This window comes from Cupressus sempervirens, chromosome 8 (assembly GCF_028749045.1).
Source record: "Cupressus sempervirens isolate cs-2001-9-10 chromosome 8, ASM2874904v1, whole genome shotgun sequence".
Taxonomy (NCBI): domain Eukaryota; kingdom Viridiplantae; phylum Streptophyta; class Pinopsida; order Cupressales; family Cupressaceae; genus Cupressus; species Cupressus sempervirens.
The window spans coordinates 745165833-745176848 of NC_143125.1; the positions used below are offsets into that span (position 1 = coordinate 745165833).

Sequence of the window (11016 nt, forward strand, 5' to 3'; positions counted from 1 at the left end):
TTAGTTAGGAGTGTCCTTGTTAGAGAATTTTTTGAATAGTTGTTAGCCTAAGTTTGTGAAGAGATTGGAGTTGCTGCTACAATTATTAGAGTAACAATGACTTGACTTGATTTCTGATGCAATTGAATTTTTTGATTCCAGATCTCAATTCTAGATTGAATGATCCTCTTTGATTAGAATAGTCTTTGCAGCTTGGTCAAGTCGAATACTCTAATATCCTCCTAAATTTTCTTTGTCAAATCATCTTCTTCAATTCTATTTTTTCACTCATTCAATCCTCAAATTGACCTTATATTTATAGGATTTACCTTATCAAGTCAACTTGAATACACTTTCAAACAATCAAATAGTATCCCTTGATTAAGCTAGAACTAACCAATAAATTTATCAGATTCAATATGTTGTTAGTTGGCTAATACTGAATTGAGTACTTGGTCAACACAAAAAAATCTTTCGTTAATCAACCTAGCTTGGTCAACACTAACTTTAGCTGACTATCTTTTGGTAATGGAGTAAACTCGATCAATATTGGTTCTATGTTGTCTTCCTTTGGTAACTGAGTGAACTTAGTTTACACTAGTTATGTGTTGTCTTTTTTGGAATGCTCGGTATACATATGAAATTGTCTTCAATGCTTAAGTGAGATCAACCATCACTGATTGCTCACTAAAGACTTGGCATTTTTTGTAACATCAAAGACACCATACAATTGAATAATTTTATTCAACATATATTATTTCTTGATATGTACTATGTTGCTCAATAATTCTTGTAGGAGCTCGATGATGCCTATATTTTTATTGATGCTCGATAGTGCAGTTTACATGATGAAGCTCTCATGGATTTGGAGTGGTCAAATTGGTACATTCAATGCATGTAACATGTGATCATGGCATGAATTGCTATGGGAGTTTGTGACGACCTATGTGTGGTCTTGGTTATTGATGCAAGATCATCTTGGGTTTTCTTGGTGACTATCTTAGAGTTCATGGGAGGAGGCTTGATAGTTTCTTTGGAGGGTTCTTATACTAGTGCTCAGCATACACTGGAAGGTCAGCATGGTATATGGAACTCAACATACACTAGGAGCTTGGCATGGTCTTGGAGCTCATCATGGTCTTTGGAGCTCGGCATGGTCTTGGAGCTTAACATGGTCTTTGGTTGCTCGGTATGGTCTTTGGTTGCTCGGCATGATCTAAGAATTTGGTTCCTATTTTAGGTCATGTAACTAATTTTCTATAATTAGTTAGATGATGAAAATTTTAGGGATTGAAGAGGACCTAGATTTCTACCATTGGTTTGAAGCATGAGTTCTAATTCATTTGGAGCTAGGAGATATAATGATTTTTCTAAGATATCAATTTTGGGAATTTAATTGTTGTTGTTGGCTGACTTGTGGCATTAAATTTATGTATTTGTTTTTAATTTGTGTTCTAGGCCAACTTGTGGCTTAGATTGGTATAATTAGGGGTTGTCGGGAAGTCTTTAGTCATTATTCATCCATCATGGAGAAGTAGAGGAGCTTGGAAGAGCAAATTTGGAGAAGAGCTAGTACCTACAACTTGGAAAACAAGGAGATTGCTTGGTGGGCTTGTGAGCACAAGTTGAGATCTTCTTTGGAGGTTTCTACTAGAGTGTGGTTCTAGACTAGCTAGGGTTTGGATTGGATCTTGAGAGATCTTGCAAAACTTTTACTTTCTTTTTATTTGGCCATAACTGGGAAGGCCTTATAGCCCAAAACATTACATGTAATTAGTTATATATTTATGAATCAAGAATTCTAATTTGGTATCAGATCTTTCATTATTTCTTCTTGTTCTTGTGTTTCCACTGTTTGGTTGTATCACACTACATTAGGTGGTATCAGAGCAAAGGTTGTTCCTGAGTGTGTTGACAGATCGCTGAAGCGTAGGCAGTTTGCACCAAGACTTGGGTCAAAGAAGTGAATGTAAATTGATCTTGATCTAATGGTGGTTTTTCTTTCTAGAGTCCTAGATATCTTGGTTGTGAGATGGTAGATCATGGTTCTGAATTGAAATTGTAGAGGGCTTATAGATGGATCAATGGATGTAAAGATGGAAGGTTGAGCTTGTTGAGGCATGATCGTAGAAAGTTGTAGATTGCAGATCTGTGGTCCTAGACTTGTGATGTGGTTCTTGATTGTTTGTGCAAGGTGGTAGGTTGTGATTTGACTTGCAAATATTTCAAAGTTGTCATAAGGAGCATGGGAAGGATTTGTTGTAGAGGGTTTACGAAGATCTTGGGAGATGGTCCTGAGAGGATTAGACCTTAAGATGATTACAAATCTTCGTGATGTGGTGGAGAGGAAGTTTTTTGAGATGTCTACTCGGTTGGATGCTAGTTTGGTTGATTGAGCTAAGAAGGTGGTTGCTTATTTTGAAGCTAGTTTGGCTTATCGAGTTAAGGTTGAGGTGAGGAAGGAATTTCATAACTATTTGTGGAGTTGGAGTCTACTGATCTAGAAGAGAGTTGTTTGGCCAGTTATGAGACTTGTTCATGAGAGAAGATGGCATAGGAAGGTCGAGGTGGAAGAGGTTGGTTTTGTTGATCAGTTTATGGAGTCTAATATAGAACCTACAGAGTAGCTAGAGGTTGTTGCTGAAGATATTCATAACCTTGTTGATGCTAGGATAGAGGTTGGTTTTCATGTTCAGTTGGTTGAGGCTGACATGGAAATCGCAAAGCACTTGGTCGTGGATGATCTGATTTCTATTGGCGGTGAGTTATGTATTGCTAAGCATCTTGTTGTGAGTAATGAGATTGTTGGTGTTGTGAGTATGGCATGTTTTGATGGAGATCTTCATGTTGCTATTGATGTGGAGTTCATTATTGCTAGTGTGGATTCACTAGTTGCTGATGTAGATGAGGATTTGATGTTGAAGCATTATGTTCAATTTGTTCTTGGGAGAAAGAATGTTGACTAGATGGTTGAGATTCTAGAGTTTGATAGAGTGATGCAGATGTGGATGATTTGCATGTTGGTATTCTTGTCCTTGTTGGAGTGGAAGCCTTTGGTGAAGATGAAGATGGTTTTTGATCTTTCTTTGGGCATCAAAGTGTAGGACACACTTTTCTACTTACCTAGGAAGTTTGATGTAGGAGCATCTTGGGTTTTCTTGGTGACTACCTTGGAGTTCATGGGAGGAGGCTCGATAGTTGCTTTGGAGGGTTCTTGTACTAGTGCTCGACATACACTAGGAGCTCAGCATGGTCTATGGAACTTGGCATACACTAGGAGCTTGGCATGGTCTAGGAGCTAGACATGGTCTATGGAGCTTGGCATGGTCTTTGTAGCTCAACATGGTCTTGTAGCTTGGCATGGTCTTTGGAGCTTGGCATGGTCTTTGGTTGCTCGTCATGGTCTTTGGTTGCTTGACATGATTTGAGAATTTGGTTCCTATTGTAGGTCATGTAACTAATTTTTTTTAATGATTTAGAGGATCAAAATTTTAGGGATTGAAGAGGGCCTAGATTTCTACCTTTAGTTTGAAGCACGAGTTCTAATTCATTCAGAGCTAGGAGATATCATGATTTTTCTAAGATATCAATTTTGGAAATTTAATTGTTGTTGTTGGCCGACTTGAGGCATTTAATTTATGTATTTGTATTTCATTTATGTTCTAGGCCAACTTGTGGCTTGGATTGGTATAAGTAGGGGTTGTGGGGAATTCTTTATTCATTATTCATCCATCATGAAGAAGTAAAGGATCTTGGAAGAGAAAATTTGGAGAAGAGCTAGTAGTTGCGACTTGGAAAACAAGGAGATTGCTTGGTGGGCTTGTGAGCACAAGTTGAGATCTTCCTTGGAGATTTCTACCAAAGTGTGGTTCTATTCTAGCTAGGGTTTGGATTGGATCTTGAGGGATCTTGCAGAACTTTTACTTGCTTTGTATTTTTTCGTAACCAAGAAGGCCTTACAGCCCGACACATTGCATGTAATTAGTTATATATTTATGAATCAAGAATTGTAATTTGGTATTAGATCTTGCATTATTTCTTCTTGTTCTTGTGTTTCCACTACGTGGTTGTATCGCACTGCATCCATTATCTCTCCTATGTGCATTTAATCAGTGATGTAAACTTGGAGCTTGTCATTAGTATTTTTATGTTGTTATTGTGGGTTAACACAAGGGTTAACTTTTTGACTTTAATATATTTTGTGAGACGACTTGTGGCTTATATTTAATGTAAGGGTTTATTTAATTTGTAATTTTCTAGGCCAACTTTTGGTTTAATTGGGATAAGTAAGGAGTCTTGTGGAGTCTTGGGTCATTTATTGAAGGGAGTGGATCCTAAGTTTAGCATGGAGTAGCTGAGAGGAGAAAAAATTGAAGAGCTAGTAGTTGTAGCTTGAGAAATAAGGAGATCGCTTGGTGGTCTTGCAAGGAGTACAAGTTGAGATCTTCCTTGGAGGTTTCTTTTAGAGTGTACATCTTGACTAGCTAGGGGTTGAGTTTGATCTTTAGGGATCTTGTAGAACTATTGTTGTAATTTCTTCTACATTTGACCATAACTCGAAAGGCCTTATAGTCAGGCATATTGCATGTAAATAGTTGTTTTTTGAATAAACTACTATGAATTGGTATCAAATCAATTACTTATTAGGTGCGAGGGAAACTATAATTACCCCTTCGCACCATTCAATCCCCTCCCACACGTAATCCTATATCCTCCCATCCACCCCTGCTAGGGCCATTAGCATCTTTCACACTTCGTGTGCCCACAATTGAATCTACCAACTACCTATAGAATGGTAAAGGGAATACTTTTCTTTTCATATTCTCCAAAAATTTGGAACCATGCATAAAAGATATTTTGAAGAAGTTCATGATGAAATGAATAGGATGGGGTCCAATATTGTCAACATGCATTAATTTTTTATTATGACCCGTACACATAAAATAGGAAATCTCCCTATATTTCCCAAATTTCATAATCTTTTGATACTCGTTCTTAAAATGTTCCTTGTCTATCTTGGTAAGGGCCAAAGTGCTTAATCTGAAGCATTGTTCGAGACAAGATTTGGTAATTACTAGAAGAGGCATGCCATCTAGTTTTCTTATAGTTATAGTGGAGGGTTCATAATGCTTAATCAACACATTTATCAGCTCAGCATCTATAAAGACATTACGAATAACTACCTTCCCTAGGTCAAGTCTCTATGGACTATTCTTGGGTTCCTTTTCAGTACTATTAGCAAAAAAATACCAAAACAAACAATGACCATGCACATGCAATCTAGCATGACCACATTCTTTGAATTCATCTTGGAAAATGGGCATTTGGCCACTAGAGGAAGACCCAGGAAAAGCCTCTAACATCATTTTCTAAATTAGTTTCTCTCCTTGTTCCTCTTTGTGTATTTTTTTACTAAAATCATTTTTTATAGGCATTTTGAGGAAATTGTGACCAAATGAGAGAGAATTAGAACTTACTGATTTGAAAGTTGGAAGTTTGTAGAAGTGAACTCCAACACTGCCATCTTCTTCTTCACTCCACATTTTGGTTTATATGAAATAACTCATCCTCAATGATTTATTAACCTTGGAACTATTCCTTATTTAATGCTCATAACTTTTTGCACATTTCTAAATTCATGCCTTGCTCCATATGTCACATCATCAACTACTCAACCTCTTCTTATGAGTGAAGCAATTAATACTTCAATCTTAGGATATATTTTAACATGAATTTAGTATTTATGAACTCATCTTTTGTATTCTCTTTTGAAACTACAAACATTTAGAACTTCGAGTTCATGGTTTGAATGCATCTCCAAAATTGTGAAATCAAGTCGCTCCTTTCATTATTCCAAAATTGTGAAATTGGAAAGTGGCTTTTGATTGAATATTGATTTCATGAAATCGAACATTGGTACCTTCCTTCTTAGTGAAAATTTGAATTTTAAGGGGAAATTTTTAATATGTTCCATCACAGTTGTCTGGAATAATTCCAATACAATTTTGAATCTTTCTTCACTTGAATATCTTGGCCTTAGTAACAACCAATTGTTAGGAACAATTCTAGATGCAATTTCAAATATTTCTTCTCTTCGATATCTTGGCCTCAGTATCAATCGCCTATTGGGAACAATTCTATACACTATTTCTAGGTTGTGCTCCATTAGACATCTAGATATCCAAAATAATTAATTGTCTAGAATAATTTCTAATACCATTTCAAATCTTTCTCCCCTTGAAGATCTAGAACTTGGTATCAGCCAAGTGTCTAGAATAATTCTACATACCATTTTCAAATTGCTCTTCTCTAAGAAACCTTAACCTTAGTAACAATCACTTCTCTAGAAGAATTCCACACACTATTTCAAAGCTTTCTTCCCTTGAAATTATAGACCTCACTAGAAATAATCTATAATCTAACTAACAACATTTCTCCTTTTATATTGGTAATAGATTGGTTCAAAATAGTGGACTTTTCTAAAACTTAGCTTACACATAGGTCAATGAGTTTGACTAAAAAACTACATAGGTAAATCCTAATAGCAATATTACAACTTGATATCTCTTCAAGTTGGATTCTTGAATTTGCCCAATTTGAGTATTTGGGGTTAAGATCATGAAATCTTCATGGTTAGATTCCTAGTATTTTTCGTCTACTCAATTCTTATTAGATTATGTAGACCTGTCACATAACAACATTGTGGGAGATATGCCTACTTGGATGTGGGACCTTCCCAACCTTGCATTGCTTGATGTTTCACATAAGAGACTATAAGGTTCTTTTCCACCTATTATATCTAAATCTATGTTGATCATAGGCTTGCATAACAATAACTTACGTGGGTTTATTCCAGATTTTAGTGGATGGGTTGTAGACATGTTAGACAACAGGTTCAACGTTTCTATTCCACGCTCTATTTTATCACCCATAACGAATTTGAGTTTTTGTACTTGTCAAAGAACCAACTTAGTGGTTTTATTCCTACAAATCTAAAGAGATGTTTGGATTTGGTAATCTTGAATTCGGCACAAAGTCATTTGGAAGGTGAGATGCCAGAAGAGCTAGAAAATCTTACTGGACTTGAAACACTGAATCTCAATGAGAAGAAATTACTAGGTATTATCCCTCCATCTATAGCAAATTGGGCAAAGCTCGGAGTATTTGAAAAAGGGAAGAACAAAATTCAGGGAAGCAACCTATTTTGGATTGGAAAGCTGACAGAATTACAGATTCTCAACTTGGTTTTTAATAAATTTCAAGGAATTTTTCCACCAGAGTTACTTGGCCTCGCGAATCTTCAAATTCTAGATTTCATAATAATTTATTAGGACTTATTCCTAGTAGCTTGGGGAAGTTGAATGCCATGGTGAATCAATCACAAAGCTATGAGATAGAGATGAGAGAGGGTGGGGAATTAGTATTTATTACTCCAGCATTCCTGGCCTCAAAATAGTGTTTGTGAACCAAGTAACACTTTGGGTTAAAGGACGAACAAATCACACTAAGATTATGAGGACCTTCAAATTTATAGATTTTCCCATAATTAGCTATCGGGAAATATTCCTAAACAAATGGGAGAGCTAAAGGGTTTAATTTCTCTCAGAATTTCTAACAACAATATGAGAGACAACATTCTGGAGTCTTTGGGAGGTATGGCTCAACTGGAGTCTCTAGATCTTTCTCGAAACAAATTGTTAGGCAACATTCAAACAACATTTGTAAATCTCACATTCCTTCCCATTCTGAATCTTTCAAATAATAACCTCTCAAGATCTATACCTCGAGGAAAACAATTTGCAACCTTTGAGGCTTCTTCCTATGTGGGGAACCCCAATCTTTATGGGTTTTCCTTGGAAAATGGAACATTGGGACTTGCCTCTAGTGAAGGAGGTAGCCAAAGACAATCAAATAGTACAGGAGTTAGAGACATAGATGAAGATGAGATGCATCAATGGTGGGCAGTGGTAGTGGGATTGTGTTTTGGAGTAGGATTTACCATATTGATTGCAGTGTTGTGCTTTCATTTAAAATGGAGGTACAAATGTTTTGCTTTGATGGATAGGTTTATTTGGTAGTTTTTTTAACACTAGTCAGTACTCATGAAATATGGGTCAATGAGTTTGACTGAAAAACTATCATAATTTGACTTGCTTTGGAAATATCTCCTACTTATCAATTGATGAGCTTAAGGGGCTTTCTAATGAATGGTTCATAAGGCACAACATTAAGTGAAGGTTTTGCAAATGGGGTTGCAAGCAGAGTGGGATTAAACATGGAGGAAACTTCGTAGTTAAGCAATCTCAAGCTGGAGTAGTTTTGGGATGGGTGACCTTTTGGGAAGTCTCGGTGCTTCACCTTTGTGAACATCACCGAGATCCAATGAGTGCAAATTGTTTCATTTATTCTCACAAGAGATGGATTCATGTGAATCACTACTCATAAAACATGGTCACTAAATTTGACTAAAAAACTACACATTTAAATCCTGATAGCAATATCATAATTTGACTTGCTGTGAAAATATTTCCTACTTATCAGCTTTTTTAACAACATTGAATTTGTGAAACTTGTGTTAATGTATTTGAGGACTAGCGAATAGAATCTCTGTAATAAATACAAAGCATCTGATTTTGAAATCAAACTAGCGAATAGAATCTCTGTAATAATTTCAAAAATCTCTGTAATAAATTCAAAGCATCTGATTTTGAAATCAAATCTGAAATCAAATCTTATCTCTACTAGCCGATGCATTCATGGTGCAAAAATGCTATCTCTAAAAAAGATTTCAAAATAGATTCAAGCAGCAGCAGGTCGGTGGTTTTTGTTCATCTACAAGAATTGCTTTGCAGGTTTCCTCATTTTTTTCTTCCAAAGTTTGTCCCATAACTGAGACAATCTGTGCAGAAATTTTGTTTATTTAGAATGATTTTGGAGTCATTCTTGAAAGTCCATCAATCGCTTTTAGAAATAAGTGTTGTTATGGTGAAGTCAACGAAAGAGAGTTCTTGATAATACTCAAATGAGAATGGGCGATAGCAAAAAACTAAGTGGACATGCTCTCTGTTTTTAACTTTGTAATTAGTGAATTGTGTGTTCATCTTCTCAACGTCGCTTTTGGATTTACTCCTATAAACTCTGCCCTTTTTCCTCGTCACCGTCGTTGATATACGACACAATCTTTAAGCAAGCCACTTGCCATCGTTTCATTGATTTTTAAGAAAACAATTCTCTTGTTATTATCTTTTAAATTGGTTCTTTGGTTTAATGCTACCCAATAGACTAACCCACTATGGGAAAGGAAATAGAATGCCTGGATTGAGAATATCAACATCATCTGATAGTAGCTTAAGGGTTTAACATTATTATTGCCAGCACACAGGGGAGTCATATTATTATGACGAGCTTACAAGGGGAAGACTGTAAGAACTAGTAAAGGCTTATGGCAATAGATCCACAGTTTTTAAATAAATAAAAAAGGAATTTTGGAGCTTACATTCACTTTCAAATTTGCTTGTAATATGCAAAATGTATCGTACACTATCAAATTCGTTGATCCATTATAAGTGGATAATTAAATTCAATTTTTATTAGAAGCTAGGGTTTGTAAATCAACTCATGATTTGATTTACAAAGTTCCGACCTCTGCAAGGAATTGAGGATTCCTTTTTCCCATTTGTAGTTGTAGTTTCATTTTATTTATTTTATTTTTTCTTCCAAGAATTATAGATAAAAAAATAAAAGATATAAATAATATTGTTAAATGAAATGAACTTTTTGTGATGTTTCTGGTTAGACTTTATGCAATAGATTTTCATTTGTTTCTATTAAATAATTCAATCAAATGATTTCAAATGCTAGTTAGTTATTTTTTTACTTAAATTCCAACAATTCTTGTCAAACTCAAGGTCAATAGAAATTCGAGCAAACTCTTTTGTTAAGAACCATTCTTACAGCCAACATCGACCTTTGGTTTAGAAACCGAATGAGGAGGCTGGACCATTTTTAACAATGGATTACGTTCATGTCAACAAGGTTTTAGTTCCGCCTTAATGTGCAATTTAATATTTAATAGATTATACATTTAAAGTTTCCATGTATGACTAAGATTAAATGTCAGATATCTTTTATCCTAAGCCTAAGGAATGGGTTGCCCATTTTTATTCAAGATGTTACTATGTCAAAATAAAAATGTCAACATAAAAATCTCATAAATTATTTTGTATTATGATATTTAGCTATTATATTGGTTTGTGTCATTAAAATGACAAAGACATTTTATGGATAATTTTAAAGGAAGGAAGAGAATTTAGAGAAATGATGTCACTAGAAGAGGCTCTTATAACATTGCACCTATCAAGATCAAATATTAGTCATAAAATTTAAGATTTATTTATAATGAACCTAAGTTGTTGGATGTAATAGACATTAAAAAAATATTAATGAACAAAACTATACCACAATAAGAAAATATATTATTAGTTCCTGTGTGCCAAAGGTAGGATACTATTGCATCAGTTCAACTCACTATTTCAAATAAATTGACTTATCGGAAAATATAATATAAAAGGTTAAATGAAATTTCAACTGTTTACACATTTTCTTTATTTTTCAAAATTTTATAATTCACATTTTTTCAGCAATCTTATTGTGCCTATGTCAAATTTGGTAGGGATAAAAATATATTTCCGTCAACCAAAAATACAAAATATAAGTCATCTCATGTCATTAATGACACTTTATATCAACCATTAATAACAACTTTGACTTTTTACAATTATCTTATGTTAATTAGATTTTTTAACACCATATGAAAAGATTTCATTTCATTAATGAAATTTTACATCATTCATTAATAACAACTTTTATCTTTTGAGAATTAGGTTAATTAGATTTTTTTTTGGATGAAAGGCAAAAACCTAGAATTAAAATAGAATAATAGAAGTATACAAGAAGTTTGATAAAGGATGGTTCTAGAAACTAGATTATCAACAAGAAGGTACAAATAACAAAAGAACTTTTAGCAACAACACCTAT

At 34.6% G+C, this 11016-nt stretch overlaps 1 pseudogene; it reads left to right on the top strand.

Annotated features, from left to right (window-relative positions):
- Nucleotides 1–2690: 2690 nt before the first annotated feature.
- LOC149544568 (receptor-like protein 7) lies at nt 2691–8057 on the top strand (annotated as a pseudogene).
- Nucleotides 8058–11016: the final 2959 nt, after the last annotated feature.